This window comes from Coffea arabica, unplaced genomic scaffold, assembly GCF_036785885.1.
Source record: "Coffea arabica cultivar ET-39 unplaced genomic scaffold, Coffea Arabica ET-39 HiFi ptg000028l, whole genome shotgun sequence".
NCBI classification, from domain to species: domain Eukaryota; kingdom Viridiplantae; phylum Streptophyta; class Magnoliopsida; order Gentianales; family Rubiaceae; genus Coffea; species Coffea arabica.
Window position 1 is genome coordinate 43,790 of NW_027266176.1, and position 15,833 is coordinate 59,622.

Below are 15,833 nucleotides of genomic sequence, written 5' to 3' on the forward strand. Positions count from 1 at the left end.
AGCCATGAATTCTACAGAAACCGGTGAATTTTGGAAGCTACCACCTATCGAAAGGATGGTGCAATTGCTCAACTATATATAGGAAGATTTAGGAAATGGTGAGAGAGATTTGAAGTTCACAAGTGTAGTATGCCATTCGGAATTACCACGAAACCTTGAAAAGCTTACTGAAAAGGCCAAAAAAAAAAGAAAAATAATATGAATTGCTGCAACTAAAACTTTGCCGCCAAGCTTTTAGTGGTATGCCTCATATTTTGGCCAAATTTTATAAATAAAAAAATATCCTTTTATTAAAGCCCAAAATATATAAGCGCTGTTGCAACTTTTTTACCAATTTTGTTACTGGAAAGAGTTCAATTTTTCTTTCCTTTTTAGTTTCGGGCATATTGGGCTATAAATAGGTCTCGTTAGGGCTTTATTTTTCGAACTACTCTCATTATTAATCAAATATCTTCGAATTTTTTTTAACCAAATTTTCTTGTGAGTGCAAAAGAAAGGTTATGTTTGGATTGTATTTTTCTGAATTTTTTGTAGGAAAATTACTGTAGCGATTTAATATATGTGAGGTAAAAAAGTGATTGAAAAATGTATTCACGGAAAACGTAGCATTTTTCTTTGAAAAATTGCTTTTCAAACAAGGCCAACTTAAGGCTTTCTTTCTACTCTTTAAACTACGCATTGAAAGTAATTCCGTAGTTAATTTTGGACCACACTTAGTCCCGTATATTCTCTTTCACCTAATACTGAAACGAAAGCAAAATGACTTTAGTTCAAGCCCTACAATTTGTCTTCCTTTCTCACCTTTGTGTTTTCTCTTTGTATACACGTTTAATGAATTTCAAAATACCAGTTATCGAATAATGACTTTGAATGGTCAAATGTGGTTGTTGGCGTGTCAAACCAGCAAAAATAAAATTTCCTACTCTAATAATATGGACTTGAGTGTAGCTGTGAGTAGGGTCGTATCCACAGGGATTGGGTGATTTATTTCTTTGTGAAAAATGGGGGATTAGGGAAAATTAACTAAATAGCTCACCTGAATAAAAATAAAGACAATATCACAAAATTAAGTAAAACTAAACCAATGAAAGACAATACTCTAGTCGAAGGTTTAATTTCCACTTTGGTTCATTTAACTGATTATCAATGCAACGGTGAAATCATTTATTCATGAATAAATTGGTTATGGTCGTCAACACGCTCTGACAACCTGTCTCGCCTTACTGTTTTGATAACCACAACACGCTCTGTGGCTATTTCTCTTGCCAATTAAGCAACCCTAAACAAGCTCTTAGGATTTAACCTATTGACAGCATTAATAATTAGAGAAGCTACCAATTCTAACCAACAAACACACAAGCTCGGTTCATTTAAGTTAGATTATATATTCCCGTGACATAGATTCGAAAGTCTCTTTTATAATCAAATTACATCACGTGCCACAGATACTAAAACCATCAAACAATTACGGATTTGATATTTTAGATGGCAATAGACTATTTCAACAATTAAATATTGATCAGGTATTTAACTGTAGAAAAATAATCATAAACATGAATGACAAAGAATATATAAATACTCAGAAATAGATGAAACAAATAAATCAAATTAGATCTCACAGAGTTGTCCAACCAAAGCTTCAATTATCCTTCAACTAGAAAAGAGATTAGCCACTCCTCATGATAGATTCGCAGCCGTAAGGAATATTAGGGTTTGTGTAGAGAAAAAGAGGAAAAAAGAATAAGAGCCAGTGGAAGCCCCCCTGCCCACGTCTGTTTTCTCCCTTATTAATAGGGGATGGACTCCTCTTTTCTTCTAAGACTCCTAGTTCCCCTAAACTAACCAACTAAGACCTTTTAATTGGTTTCCCAAAATAATTACATCGAATCAAGAGGTTTGATCATTGCAACTCCTGACTCAAGAGATATACCTGACTAGTGATTTAACAATTTCTTCAAGAGATATGCCTGACTGAAAAGTTGGTTGTTGCTGTTGATATTGCTGTTGAAAATTTGGTGGCCTCGCTGCATAACTGAAGCTAAGGTTATCCCTCCATTCTTGAGTGTACATGTTGGAACACGAATTATACGTCATTTGAGGCGGATTTGGAAATCCTCCAACAGCATAAACTTGGGCATTCAAACCGTCTTGTAATGTGGGACGCATGTTACTTGGATGATTTGAGGTACAACATATTCCACAAGTTTTTCTTTGTTGTACTTGCCCTTCAACCAACTTTTCTACAAGAAATGTTATAAAATGTAAACGTTGATCAATAGAAGAGATACCCACATTATTAACCCTCCTGTGAATGAAATCCTGACTATCACCAAAATGTTGAGTATAGTTAGCCATAAACTAACTCCAGAGTGAGGGGAAAAATAAAAATAAAAAAATTTAAAGAAAATAAATCAATAAAGCACCAGTCCCCGGCAACGGCGCCAAAATTTGTTAGCATGTCAAACCAGCAAAAAGAAAATTTCCTACTCTAATAATATGGATTTGAGTGTAGCTGTGAGTAGGGCCGTATCTACAGGGACTGGGTGATTTATTTCTTTGTGAAAAATGGGGGATTAGGGAAAATTAACTAAATAGCTCACTTGAATAAAAATAAAGACAATATCACAAAATTAAGTAAAACTAAACCAATGAAAGACAATACTCTAGTCGAAGGTCTAATTTCCACTTTGGTTCATTTAACTGATCATCGATGCAAAGGTGAAATCACTTATTCATGAATAAACTGGTTACGGTCGTCAACACGCTCTGACAACCTGCCTCACCTTATTGTTTCGATAACCACAACACGCTCTATGGCTATTTCTCTTGCCAATTAAGCAACCCTAAACAAGCTCTTAGAATTTAACCTATTGACAGCATAAATAATTAGAGAAGCTACCAATTCTAACCAACAAACACACAAGCTCGGTTCATTTAAGTTAGATTATATATTCTCGTGACAGATTCGAAAGTCTCTTTTACAATCAAATTACATCACGCGCCACAGATACTAAAACCATCAAACAATTATGGATTTGATATTTTAGATGGCAATAGACTATTTCAACAATTAAATATTGATCAGTATTTAACTGTAGAAAAATAATCATAAACATGAATGACAGAGAATATATAAATACTCAGAAATAGATGAAGCAAATAAATCAAATTAGATCTCACAGAGTTGTCGAACCAAAGTTTCAATTACCCTTCAACTGGAAAAGAGATTAGCCACTCCTCATGATAGATTCGCTTCCGTAAGGAATATTAGGGTTTGTGTAGAGAAAAAGAGGAAAAAAGAATAAGAGCCACTGGAAGCCCCCCTGCCCACGTCTGTTTTCTCCCCTATTAAAAGGGGGTGGGCTCCTCTTTTCTTCTAAGACTCCTAGTTCCCCTAAACTAACCAACTAAGACCTTTTAATTGGTTTCCCAAAATAATTACATCGAATCACGGTCCCTCATGGTCTTCAATCCATGGCTAATATGTCAGCCCATGGGATGCAACCGGCTCCTTGACCAATTGACAGATTTATCTTGTGTCTTGCGAACTTTTGACCGCTTTGTCAAATAAGGCGTGGGCACGCTTTATAACGAAAGCTCTTCTGGACATGGACCTTTAGAAGCACCACTTCGAGTTTGACAAAGCGTGGGCACGCTTTACAAGATGTCTTCTGCAAAGTCGACTTTTAACGCGCCTTTTACTTCATTCTCACTAACAACTCCTACAAACAGTACCGAAATTCAAATATGAGTGAAATATATCGATTAATGCCATATTTTAGCAAAACAAAGGGGATAATATGTACCAATTATATGCACAATTAGTCACTTAACAAATTCCTCCACACCTAAATAATGCTTGCCCTCAAGCATTCACGACCCAAGAATCACAGTCAAGATGGCAAATATTTCATAGCACAGTGCATACTAACACAAGTATTGTGTCTTCTCAACAATTTTATCGAAATCAGGATGCACTGGATTCAACAGTTCTCACATGGATAATAGTGTATATACTCTGCACTCAAGTGTTTAAAGGGATATTTAACACTCAAATCAACTCCATGAAATGACATTACCATAAGCTTGCTAATATATCACATTTCCACCACTTAAAATGAATTCAATGCAAAAATCAAAGGGTCTTTATAAGGGTTGCAACGAGACTTGGGTTAAGGGTTGGATAAAAGGGAATAATTTAGGTGTACATATATCAAAGGAAACATCAATAATATTCTGCATGAAATCAAACTCCTTTGTCATTCACATGTATAGTTGGCTTCCAGGTGTATCAATAACTTCACTAAACTTGGCAAGTGCAAACGCAATTCGGGTATTATCCCAACTACCACAAAATAACACAAGGGCACTTCACAACAAATTTTTTTCTTTTTCTTCTTTTTTTCGATTTTTCTCTTTTCTTTCAATATTTTTTTCTTTCTTTTTTTGTATTTTTTTCATTTCTCTCTTCTTTTTTTTTAAAAATGCATAACATAACTATCACACTTGCCAACCATAAACGTACTTTTGGAACACACTTGAAATTTCATGCAAGAATATTTATGTATTCCTTTGACACAAGGTTCAAATGAGAAGGTTCAAACGAAAGGTTTACGGTAACAATTAGGACTATTAAACAAAGAGAAGGATTGAGGCTCAAACATGGTTGACTATGGGTAAACATAATTAGGGAAGGCATGTAGAAAGTCAAAAGGGTTAAACCTAATTGCCCTTGTCCTTTTATTGCATCAAATTCAAGTATGGTCTCAACATGTATAACAAAGCAAGTTCTAGAATGTCAAACCATGTGTGATATCACTCAATAAAAGAAAATAGAACACACTATAATGAATTGCTCATTAGGCTCAAAAGCTCACAAATGATTAAAATTATGTCAAATCTAGCACATCCATCATTCAAATCAATTGCAAGAAAATAACATATTCATGCTAATAACATTATACTATTCATATTTGCATCTTGATTGCTTTTCGTAAAACACAATAGAAGTTCCAAAACTAGATTTGAAAAAAAAAAATTTATGACAACTTTTTCACTTGAAATATTCCCTCCCCCACACCTAAATCAGACATTGTCCTCAATGGATGAAATTTAAGTGCAAAAAGAAGAAAAGAGGACTTCCCTAATTATTAAACTGAACATTCGGGAGGGAATAAGTTGCTTAAAAATCACTGCAGGCGAAGCACGTAGTGAGGTTCAACTTGGGATCGCAATATTGGAGGTTTTGTTGTAAGGCGTGGGCACGCTGTATAAGAAATAGTCTTTTGACCTTCCAATCGTAAAACAAACAACTCCTTCTGGACATAGAGCGTGGGCACGTCTTGTAACAAATAGTTGATAGTCCAATCCGACCTAAAACGAACAATGCCCTCTGAAAATAGAGCGTGGGCACGTCTTATAACAGAATGTCTTCTAACCAAGGAATTTTCATCCAATCAAAGCGAAAACTTCATGAGCACGTCCATGGCCTGCAACAAAAAGCCTTTTGTCAAAAAGAAATGAAATAAACTTAACTTCCACATAAAATCATGAAATAAAAAAAATGCAAAAATGACTAAAAATTGAAACTCTTGGGTTGCCTCCCAAGTAGCGCCTTTCTTTAACGTTTTTGGCTAGACGATACCATGTTCGATCAAGGGGGATAAAATCTTTTAGCTTGTTTCACTACTTCATCCTCGTGCCAGTAATTCTGAAGCAAACGAGCTACTTTGTTTCTCGGTTCAAGAGGTTTGATCATTGCAACTCCTATCTTATCCAAGCCATCCACCTCAACAACTTTTAAATCCTCACACTTAGGAGGTAATTTCTGCAACAGTAAGGGTGAAGCATTTTTCTCCATACAAATTTTCTCATTGCAATTCAGTTTCTCAACTTTGTTAAACATTTTCAGAATTTCTCGCTCCTCCTCCTCTTCATTGGATCTTGTAAATTGATTAGGGAATGGAGGATGTATCACCACAGTTGGGGGTTGTTCATTAGACTCTTTTGTTGAAGAAGTTTGAGGTTGGGATCTCATTCCTTCTTTCTCAACTTCCTCTTCGACTGCATGCTTGAATCCTACTTTTTGAAACTCTTGCAGCCTTTCATCACTTTTCAGGGTAATTGCACTCATATTTTGTTTAGAGCTGTCAATGGTCTGCGAGTGCGATTCGTCTGAAATTTGAGACTCCACCCAGCTCATTGCAGATGCTAGTTGACTCAATTGATTCTCCAGGTTTCGAATACTCATTCTTGTCTCTTGTTGAAATTGTTGCATATTAGTAGCTAGTGATTTAACAATTTTTTCAAGAGATATACCTGACTCAAAAGTTGGTTGTTGCTGTTGATATTGCTGTTGAAAATTTGGTGGCCTCGCTGCATAACTGAAGCTAAGGTTATCCCTCCATTCTTGAGTGTACATGTTGGAACACGAATTATATGTCATTTGAGGCGGATTTGGAAATCCTCGAACAGCATAAACTTGGGCATTCAAACCGTCTTGTAATGTGGGACACATGTTACTTGGATGATTTGAGGTACAACATATTCCACAAGTTTTTCTTTGTTGTACTTGCCCTTCAACCAACTTTTCTACAAGAAATGTTATAAAATGTAAACGTTGATCAATAGAAGAGATACCCACATTATTAACCCTCCTGTGAATGAAATCCTGACTATCACCAAAATGTTGAGTATAGTTAGCCATAAACTAACTCCAGAGTGAGGGGCAAAATAAAAATAAAAAAATTTAAAGAAAATAAATCAATAAAGCACCAGTCCCCCGCAACGGCGCCAAAATTTGTTAGCGTGTCAAACCAGCAAAAAGAAAATTTCCTACTCTAATAATATGGATTTGAGTGTAGCTGTGAGTAGGGTCGTATCTACAGGGACTGGGTGATTTATTTCTTTGTGAAAAATGGGGGATTAGGGAAAATTAACTAAATAGCTCACTTGAATAAAAATAAAGACAATATCACAAAATTAAGTAAAACTAAACCAATGAAAGACAATACTCTAGTCGAAGGTCTAATTTCCACTTTGGTTCATTTCACTGATCATCGATGCAAAGGTGAAATCACTTATTCATGAATAAACTGGTTATGGTCGTCAACACGCTCTGACAACCTGCCTCACCTTATTGTTTCGATAACCACAACACGCTCTGTGGCTATTTCTCTTGCCAATTAAGCAACCCTAAACAAGCTCTTAGAATTTAACCTATTGACAGCATAAATAATTAGAGAAGCTACCAATTCTAACCAACAAACACACAAGCTCGGTTCATTTAAGTTAGATTATATATTCTCGTGACAGATTCGAAAGTCTCTTTTACAATCAAATTACATCACGTGCCACAGATACTAAAACCCTCAAACAATTATGGATTTGATATTTTAGATGGCAATAGACTATTTCAACAATTAAATATTGATCAGGTATTTAACTGTAGAAAAATAATCATAAACATGAGTGACAGAGAATATATAAATACTCAGAAATAGATGAAGCAAATAAATCAAATTAGATCTCACAGAGTTGTCGAACCAAAGCTTCAATTATCCTTCAACTAGAAAAGAGATTAGCCACTCCTCATGATAGATTCGCTTCCATAAGGAATATTAGGGTTTGTGTAGAGAAAAAGAGGAAAAAAGAATAAGAGCCAGTGGAAGCCCCCCTGCCCACGTCTGTTTTCTCCCCTATTAAAAGGGGGTGGGCTCCTCTTTTCTTCTAAGACTCCTAGTTCCCCTAAACTAACCAACTAAGACCTTTTAATTGGTTTCCTAAAATAATTACATCGAATCATGGTCCCTCAAGGTCTCCAATCCTTGGCTAATATGTCAGCCCATGGGATGCAACCGGCTCCTTGACCAATTGACAGATTTATCTTGTGTCTTGTGAACTTTTGACCGCTTTGTCAAATAAGGCGTGGGCACGCTTTATAACGAAAGCTCTTCTGGACATGGACCTTTAGAAGCACCACTTCGAGTTTGACAAAGCGTGGGCACGCTTTACAAGATGTCTTCTGCAAAGTCGACTTTTAACGTGCCTTTCACTTCATTCTCACTAACAACTCCTACAAACAGTACCAAAATTCAAATATGAGTAAAATATATCGATTAACGCCATATTTTAGCAAAACAAAGGGGATAATATGTACCAATTATATGCACAATTAGCCACTTAACAGTGGTGTTCATCACAAACTGAACACAAATTTAACTAATTAACAGTCAGTGGCCATTAACTAATGGAGTTGGCTATCACATTAACTGTGGGGTGGGAGGTCAAAGGTTCAAATCTTACCTCCCATCAATGTGTCTCACTATGAGATTTGTTCGAAATTCATACGGATGTGTGGTGCACCCGTCTGGTTACGTAAAAAAAAAAAACAAAAAAAAAACAATCAGTGGCCGTTGGCAGCGTGGTGTGAATATTTTGCCGGGTTGTCATGGTGTTTTTGTTGGAGACCTCAACCCCATCACGGGCTATTAAGTTGTCATCATCATTACCTGTTTATTCATGAATTGACACTCTACAAATAGTTAAATCCGTTAAACGTTTTCCAACATATTAATGGTCTACTATGATTGACACGCTCACCTCAAATATACCCGGAAACTCTAATCCATTTACTCATATAGCACTTACAGGTAATGTGAGAACAAAAAAAAATTAACAAGGGTTAATAACACTTTGCCCTCCTGAATTTAGGAGATAGTCACACTTTACTCTCTGTCAACCTTAAATATATGCAATATACCCTCATAAAAACTAGTCAAAGTAGGGCTAACAGTAGGGCCGAGCCGGACTGGTGAATATATATATATATATATTTTTTATAAATTATTTTATTTTATTGATAGGAGTAAATTTTACACACTGAGAAAGACCAATTCGAAGTACAGCAATCGACTGAAAAGGTAATAAATCAAACACAAAACCTCCATGTCTCGTTCAACCGCATATTAGCTCCAGTTGTCCTTTGTTCTCAGCCCTTCATACGCTTACTTTTCCGAATTGAAGGCATTCCTAATCTATCCAGTCGAATGGCCCCACGAGCCATAGTTGGGAACCAATTAAAGGCCTCGTAAAGCTTGACTTGATGCTCTGGATGAGATACGCCCACATTGGACAGCGCATCAGCAACTTTGTTAGCTTCCCTATAGCAATGCGAAAAACGATCAGGATCTTTCACCAACTGCCAAATCTGCCTAATCTCTGATCGAATCTTCCAGGGGCATTGAATGCGATTCTGAAGAATTCCAACTAATAATAAAGAATCGGATTGAACATAGAGATTTCGAAAACCCCTATGTACACAAGTTTGAAGACCAATAAGGAGTGCCCGAACCTCTGCACATAGACTTGTAGTTTCCCCAAGATATGCCGAAAAGCCAATCAAAGGTATGCCATTTGAATCCCGAAGAACCCCACCACCTCCACTCACTCCTGGATTGCCCTTAGAACAGCCATCCTTATTTAATATGAACCGATCGGATTCCTTTGCTTCCCAACGAACAAGTTTGTATGTAACCTCAGTATGAGAGGAATACGACCAATCATACAAATGATGAAATGACTGTACTCTGAATACTTGTTTGAAATGAATTCCCACCATGTTCTGGATTTCCGAGAAAATGGCACTACAAATGGCAATTGGCCTCATCTGAACATCCTCAAACATTGCTTTATTCCTTGCTTTCCAAATCTGCCAACAGACAATGCTGGGTAGAATTTGCCCAATAAATCGTTGTATTTCAGAATCATATGAGTTGAGCCACCAACCCACTATACGGGGCCTTAAAGATGATCCTGGAAAGGACAAACCACATGAAGCTCCAAAATAGTGCCAAACTGTCGACGCTATATGGCCATTAGAAAATAAATGTTCAATTGATTCCTCAGATGCCGAAGAACAGCAAAAGCACTTTGAAGGTAAATGTAAACCAAGTTTACATAACCGATCTGGAACCGGCAGTCTCCCTAGCAACAATCGTAGCATGAAGAATGAAACTTTGAAAGGGAGCTGAGAATGCCAAATTGTATTAAAGACCATGGACTTGTTGCGGGCCTGCCTAATATCCCGAAATGCCGAAGCTATAGAGAAGTTTCTAGATGTTGTGAGCGTCCAAATGACTTCAGATTCACCCCCTTCTTCTGGAATCGGGTGCTCTAAAATAGAGGGCACCATTTCCTTCGGCAGTATCTGATATAACAAATTCACATCCCAGTGTCCATTGATGATGAAATTAGCAAAAGACAAATGTGGGACAACGGTCGCTTGGTGGAACAAAGCACCACCCCCCAACCAATTGTCGTACCAAAAATGGCAAGCGCCGTCTTTTGCAATCCATAGCATAGAGAATTCCACTTGTCGACTCACATTGACCATCCTGCGCCAGAGTGCGGAGTCCATTGCCTTGATTTCTACCTGACAAGGATGAAGGTGTCTACAGTATTTTGCTTTCATAAATTCAGCCCACAATGACAAACCCTTTCTAAAATTCCACCAAAGTTTGAATGAGAAAGCTGTATAGATGTCTTGAAGCTTCCGAAATCCAACTCCTCCCTCATCTATCGGATAGCACATATGGGACCAACGTATCCAGTGAAATTTCGACTCCTCGGGTGATGAGCTCCATAAGAAGGTCGATAAAGCCTTTTCTATAGTTCTAAACACCTTATTCGGGATAACCGCAGCCGACATCAGATGTACTGGCATCGATGCCAAGACATGTTTGATTAGAACTATCTTACCTCCAAAGGAAAGCATCCTTGATTTCCATGATATAATTCTTCCTAAAATAGACTGACACGCTTCTCCAAAATATGATGATTTGCATCTCCCAAAGTAAAGGGGGCACCCCAAATACCGAATTGGAAATGGTTGCCAGGTAAACTTGGTGATACGTTCAATCACCCTTCGTCTTGCCGGTGGTAAAGATGGATGAACCAGATAACAAGTTTTTAGCACATTTATTAGCTGACCCGAACACCTTTGATACGCCTCTAGCACCTGCATGATGACCTTTAGAGAATAAGAGGATCCGTTTGCAAATATGAGAACATCATCCGCAAACGCCAAATGAGTTATAGTAGGACAAGCATACGGGACTTTGAATCCCACAAAACCCGATTGCCTGGCAAGGTTATTCAATCCTCTAGATAACACCTCAGCCCCTATAATGAATAAAGCAGGCGATAAAGGATCACCCTGACGGAGGCCTCTCGTAGATTTAAAAAAACCATGAGATGCCCCATTTAAAATGGCCGAAAACCAGACATTAGAGATCAATCGCCATACTAAATCAATAAATATTTCTCCGAAGCCAAACCTCCTGAGAACATCAATAATATGATCCCATGCCACCCGGTCATAAGCCTTAGACATGTCAAGCTTCATTACCACATTGCCTCCTCTATTCTTTTTCCTAATACCCGAAACTATCTCCTGAGCTAGCAGAAAGTTATCTGTTATATTGCGCCCCTTCACAAAGCCTGTCTGCTGGGGTGAAATAATTTTGGGCAGTACATAAGCAATTCTATCAGCTAAGATCCTGGATAGTAATTTGTTGAAGAAGTTACACAAACTGATGGGCCTATATTGAGAAAAATCCTGAGGATTTGGCATCTTCGGAATTAACACAATGGAGGTAGATGTGAAGAATCGAGGCAACTTTGCCCCACAGAAAAAGCTGAGTATTGCATTATATACATCTTGGGCGACAACTTCCCAGGCAAATGTAAAAAATTTTCCTGTAAAACCATCTGGGCCAGCAGCACTATCCCCATCCATTGATCTCACGACTCGATAGACTTCTTCAATCGAAGGAACCTCTTCCAATTTTCCATTGTCCTCTTCCGAGATTATAGATGGAATTAGGTACCGCAAATCGGAAGATGACTGTAAAGAACACGTGAATAGGTCAGAAAAATATGTTATTGCCTCAGTTGCTATATCATCATTCTTGTCCACCCAAACACCGTTTGACTTTTTGATGCGGTGTATCATTCCTTGAGCCCGTCTCTGTCTTACTACCACATGAAAATACCTTGAATTACGATCTCCGTGTTTAAACCATTTGACCCGGGTTTTTTGGCTCCAAAATTGCTCTTCAATTGACAATGCATTCCGCAACTCCGCCTGAGCCTTGCTAAGCTCAACCTGACATTCATCCGATGCATATTGATCCATAGCTTCCTCTGCGCGTTGGACCCCCATTTCCGCAGAGCGAACAGCATCAAATACATTCCCAAAGTGTTGCTTGTTCCAAGTTTGAATAGCCCTCCTCGTTGCCAAAAGTTTAGAGCTCAAAACGCGCAATGGAGAACCAGACACATCTTGATTCCAAGCATATCGAATTACCTCCAAGAGTTCAGATTTGGTTGTCCAGACGTTCAAAAATCTGAAAGGCCGTGGCGTATGATCTGATCTCTCCTTAAATGAAATTTTTAACGGTGCATGATCTGAAGGGTGTCTTGCCAGGTGAAGCACAGAAATTGCATTTGAGAGATCCAAACAAGCCCCATTGACTAAAAACCTATCCAACCTCTTTGAAACCCGAGCTCTTCCTCTACGATTGTTAGACCATGTGAAGCTAGCTCCTGAAAATCCTACGTCAAAAACTCCGGCATCTTCCATAAAAGACATGAATTCCATCCCCTCCGCTATAACAAATGGACGTCCCCCTCGTTTTTCATGAGGCGCTAAAATAACATTAAAATCACCCCCAATGCACCAAGGAAGAGAAATTGGCTTATCATTTAATAAGGTATACCATAAGACACGGCGCTCCTGCACTGAGCACTTAGCATGAACAAAAGACATGACGATTGGAGAAGAAAGCAATTGACTTTGGACATGTATAGAAATATGCTGCTCCGATCTACCCACAATGGAACATATAAAAGGACTACTATAGAAAACCCAAATATCACCCGAGTTATTAACAAAGGTATGATCAAATAATAATCGTAGACGAATGGAGTCAATTTTGGACTCATCTAACTTTGGTTCACAAATCACGACAAACTGAACATGGTGAGTACGAACTAATTTAATCAATCTTCGTAGATTAGGGGCCTTAGCTACCCCTCTAATATTCCAAAATATTCCACTAATCATGAGAAAAAACCTGGAATTAGTTATGGGATGATGTTGCCGAACGTAGCTGCCTGTCGGATGGGATGTAAGCTTGCACACCTTTAACCTTATCTTGTCGGCAATCCCTCTCCAAAGCTACAGATTGGTCAATGTTTAAAGTGTTAATTGATGGCTCCACTGACCTCTCACTTGTTACAACCAATCTTGGAGATAAATTCCCTGCTGTAGTTGGCAAGGCTGCTTCATCAACCGCATCGGATTTGGAATCTTCCTCCTCGACCCCACACAAGTCGACATAAAGAGTTTCAAGCTCAGTGGAGTCGGACTGTTGAAGATATTCACCTGCCAAATGCTTCTCCTCAGCAGGTTGGGACCCGTCACCTTTGTTCCAACTGTGATTGTCGGCATTTTGATTAACCAAGGTGGTAGTGTCGGCCATTTGCTGTTGAACATCTCCCAAGACTTGCTCCACTAGACTATGGGACCCTTCACAATTATGTGCATGGTCTTGGCCTGCAATTTTCGTTTGAACGTTGTGCAATGGTCCCTCCCTGTCATCATCAACCACCGACTGTCCATTTGCATCAGCAGCGGAAGCTTCGGCAGCTTGAGCTTGGGCAGTAATGCTGTTGAGCTTATCATCTTGTGGAGGAGTTGTATTCTCTTTCTCAGCTATCCGATCAGGTCCAACAGATTTCTCCATTCCAGATGTGGAAGCTCCTTGGACTGCAACAGCACCAAGTCGCGCATCTTCAGTCGACACCTCCTTGTTGATTTCAGTCGCATCTTCAGTCGTAACCTCCTTGTGGAAGCTCCTTGTTGATTTCCCTTCATCTTTTGGATTGTCCGCAGGAGTAATAACTAACCCATACTGATTGTTCCCAAGTATCTTAGAACCATGCTGCAGCCGGTTGGTTTGATGATTGTGGTATTGAAGTTCTCCCTTGGAAACATTATTCTTGCAGTTGGTAGACGAATGACCCAATCTCCAGCAGGATGAACAATATGGTGGCATGTTGTCTGGAACAATTTTTTGCCAAAATCCTGATTCTCCTTCAACAGCTACCCATATCCTTGGCATAACAATCTTCGCTACATCGATCTCCACGCACACCCTGGCCACACTAGGACGTGTCCCAGCAGCCGTTGCCGAATCCAGGAACAATGGTCTTCCTACTGGAGATAATATGGAGAACAAAGAGTGTTTATCGAAATAATGAATGGGTAAATTTGGAAGCTCTACCCAAATCGGAACCAGAGATGACTCTCTTTGCACATGAAACTCCCTGGTCCAGCGAAATACCCGCATCGGATAATTGCCCAATTGCCAAATCCCTCTTGTCCAAATCCTGTTAAAATCTACTTCAGCAGAGCACTTAATCAGGACATGTCTATAATCCATCAATCCAATGGAGATGTGGTCTTTTAGATTTAAAGAAGCAAAGAACTTGCGAATATCCTCCAACGAAGGTCTCCCATGAGAAAATTTTCCAACCAAAGCCCATCGAAACGGCACTGCTAGTTTTTCCACATCTGCTCTCGAGAAGATGACCGCAGCTTCACCTTTGTAAACAGTTGCCTGCCGAATTTGGATAAGAGATGTTGAAGGCTGTGAGAAAAGTTGGGAGAAAGTTTTTTTCCCTGTAGGAGATCCTTGCCCCTCAGCCGATGGCTGAAGGGCAGCCATGCAACCCTTAACAAAATGTTGAAATTGAAAAGGCTTGAGATATCTAGATGCTCCGGCTGTCTTTATAACCAGAGGGAATATTCATAGTGGTGGTTGTTTATGGAGGGGTTTCAAATGGTGGACCGCTCCTTTCCAAAGGAAAAAGATAAATTGTGACTACTGGACTGGTGAATATATTATGTGTAGTTTTAATGTATAACCTTAAATATATTTAATGTATAATTAGTAATCAGTATTGGTTTATGTGTAGTTTTAATGCTATAGATTTCAAATTAGGTTTACCACTTCGTGGTTATAGTGATTACCTTAAGGAAATTAAGGAATAACGAGTTTGGCTAAACTCGAATTAGTCTCAAAACTTGAACATATTATGAGCCAGGTATGAGTTATACATTTATTAGTCCAAAACTCATGGTTCGAAACCTGAATGTCTTACTAGTAGGATCAGTCGAACCCGGACTTGTTAAAACTCGGCTCAGATGGCCGATTCACAGCCCTAAGTCAAGGTTGGAAATACAAAGACAAAAATTATTATCCTTTTGTTATGAAATTAACTATAACTTAGAATTATTTTCTTTCATTGTTAAAAGATATACATCTTCCCTATCATATCAATTATACAAAAATATAAAATTGAAAAAGCTAAAAAATTTACATTTAATTTATATCTTTAAAAAAATTTTTATTGGACTACTATTCACTTATATATGCTTCGGTCAATTTATTAGACTTTATGTCAATCAAAATGGATAAATAGAACAATACTAAAAATAAACACAATTACTAAAATTTTGAAACAAAGGCAATACTAAACTTGGTTTTAGCTTAAAAAATAATTTTTTATTATTTTATTTTATATATACTTTTGGACTAGTATTATTGTCATTTTTTGTTGACATATTTATAGTTTACCACTATTGCCTTTTTCTAAAAAACAATGAAATTTGAGTTGTTCGTTATTTTCCACCTCTAAAATTTGAAGTGATTTCAACTGCCCTAACTCAACTGGAATGGAACGGGACAGATCGTTTTGGAAAAGGA